General features: G+C 36.6%; 1 long non-coding RNA gene across 3 annotated transcripts in view; it reads right to left on the bottom strand.

Annotated features, from left to right (window-relative positions):
* The window catches only part of LOC128249669 (uncharacterized), a 37804-nt gene that overhangs the window by 2961 nt on the left and 32343 nt on the right, over positions 1–2500 (bottom strand). For 2 of the 3 annotated variants that reach the window (XR_008265780.2, XR_008265782.2), the window contains exon 4: positions 834–1083. The exons of the other annotated variant lie outside the window; for it this stretch is intronic. This is a non-coding gene — a long non-coding RNA (uncharacterized LOC128249669). The remainder of the gene's footprint in view (positions 1–833; positions 1084–2500) is intronic. 3 annotated transcript variants of the gene reach the window in all.

The following is a 2500-nucleotide window of genomic DNA, read 5'->3' as shown; positions in this document are numbered from 1 at the left end:
TATATATAAATATCAAGCGAAAATGTAACAATACTCAACAGTGAATACATCTCAACACACCGTTCGGAAGAAAGTATTCCAAATCTTCTTTGAATGTCATTTTTATGGTTTCTTTCATGAAAGCATTGCCAGGCATATAAACATGATTTACGTACATTGTTCTTCTGACGAAGAAACACACACACACACACACACACACACACACACACACAGATTTATTAGCATGATCACACACACAGTCACACATTTACTAGCATGATCTCACGCACACATATATATATGTACACTTACATAAATCTACATAGATATGCGCTTTAGTTCTTTAGTTTGTTGTAGCTATCACAGCTTCCATTTCAGTCATCGCGGTTTTTATTCGTCGCCATGGTAGCAATATATATAAAATATTCGCTATTCTTTAATTCTGTTTCACTTTCAAGCTATTGCCCATTCTCTTGGCGCATTCTGCGCAGTCAACTTCAGTCATGCTCGAGTTATTATTATTATTATTATTATTATTATTATTATTATTATTATTATTATTATTATTATTATTATCTTTATTATTATCATCATCATTGGATTGGCAGATTCGTTAGCACGCCGAGCAAAATGCTTCGCGGGGTTTCGTTTGTCTTTGCATTCTGAGTTCAAATTCCACTGATATCAGCTTGGATTTTCATCCCTTAGTTTGCGATAAAGTACCAGGGAAGTGGTAGCTCAATGGCCTCGACTAACGCGCTTCTCCTAACACTGCCGTCAAAATCAAAAGAATGAACATCGCTGATTCAAAAAAAAAAAAATGATCCGCTGAAATTTCTCACGAATAACATTACCTACGTGCCCGCTGTGTGTGTTCAGGGTAGAGCTGGAAAGTACATGCGGTAGCTTATATACTACATTGATCGAAATGTGACTACAGCCAGCGTTCATGTGGCCTTCAAGGTGTCGAATCAGGAAAGGAGGCAATCAAAGTTGTCTGCACCACGGTCGATTTCGTTGGTCTTCCATCCTTTCGTTGTCGATGAAAGAAGCAGCAGTTGAGCATTAACCAACTCAACTCCTCGCAAAATTTCAGTCTCGCGCCTATTGTAGAAAGTGTTATTGTTTTTATTTTTGTTGTTACTATTTTCTTAACATCAACTATTTATATTTTCTCTGCTTCTGTTCAACTAGAAAGCAACCACAAAAACAACATGTATGGAATAGAAAGAGAACAAAACACATAAAAACAAACAACGTGGTATTTTTATTCTTTATCATGTGTGTCTTTCTATATTTTCTTTAATTTCTAACTCCCTATGTTATATCAACCCTGTTTCTTTTGTGTGCGTGTGCCTGCGTGTGTGTATGTTCCTTGCTTTACTTTATTGCACAAGAATTTTTCGGTAGAGTTGGAGGCGTGTGAAGAATGGATCGGCCTTCTCTTTACTGTCGGTTCTTAGAAGACAGTCTTCTAAAAAACATTCCATGCTGCTTGATGTTTTGGAGCCAGTCGTTCATCTTATATAGTCTGATTTATTTCCGGTCCTTACTTTGGATAAAAGTATGTTCTGTTAGAAGATTATATATTGTCGAAATAGATTTCTGCAGATCAGTTACTGGAGCGACATTTACATGATATGAAATGGTATAACTAATTAGATCCCTCTCAGTGTATAACTGGTATTTATTGACCCGCAAGAAAAAGTAACAAAAAGTCACTCAAATCTCACCCTATCATCTTAAACAGAAAAACAAAAGCTATTGGATAATGTATATTCTTTTATTCTTCGTTTTTTTTTTTCAATTTCCGTCGAGAAAATCTACTCACAAGGCTTTACTCGACCCGAGACTATAGCAGAAGACACTTGCCCAACATGCCACGCAGTGGGACTGAACCCAGAATCATGTGGTTGGGAAGCAAGCTTCTTACCACACAGACAAGCCTGTGTCCACATTTATACATGTCCAAGTATTTAGTACGAAAACGGATGTGCCGATGACTCCTACAAAGGCAGAAAGACGTGTCCATACACACTCACACGCATATATGTATGTATACATCTATATCTATGTATCTGTCATCTTCCCTTTCCCTGTCTGTCTGTCTGTCTCTCTCTCTCTCTCTCTGTATATATATATATATATATATATATATATATATATATATATGCTTTTCACCATTAACTCTGATCCAGGGTTAAACCACAGATAAGCTGAAAGTTTTGAATTTAGTCACAAAGCCAACAGTTTCTGATGGAAATGGTTCAATTGAAATACGTACTTCAGTTCCAGTACTTGATTCATACCTCCTTTCATGAAGTCCAGAGAAATAAGAGTTGACGTAGGCGTGATTTGAAATCAGAGCATAAAGAGCCGGACCATATGTTGCAGATATCATAACTACAACAATACAATATAGAAGCAAGAAGGGGACCTTAGACTAAAGATGTGCCATAATTGAATCTTAAAATGTATTTAATCTCTACACTTACGCTTTCACTTTCGTGGTTCTATCAGC

This window comes from Octopus bimaculoides, chromosome 16, assembly GCF_046866305.1.
Source record: "Octopus bimaculoides isolate indiv1 chromosome 16, ASM4686630v1, whole genome shotgun sequence".
NCBI lineage: Eukaryota > Metazoa > Mollusca > Cephalopoda > Octopoda > Octopodidae > Octopus > Octopus bimaculoides.
Note: the sequence above shows the minus strand (reverse complement) of the source record. Positions and strands in the feature narration are given on the sequence as shown.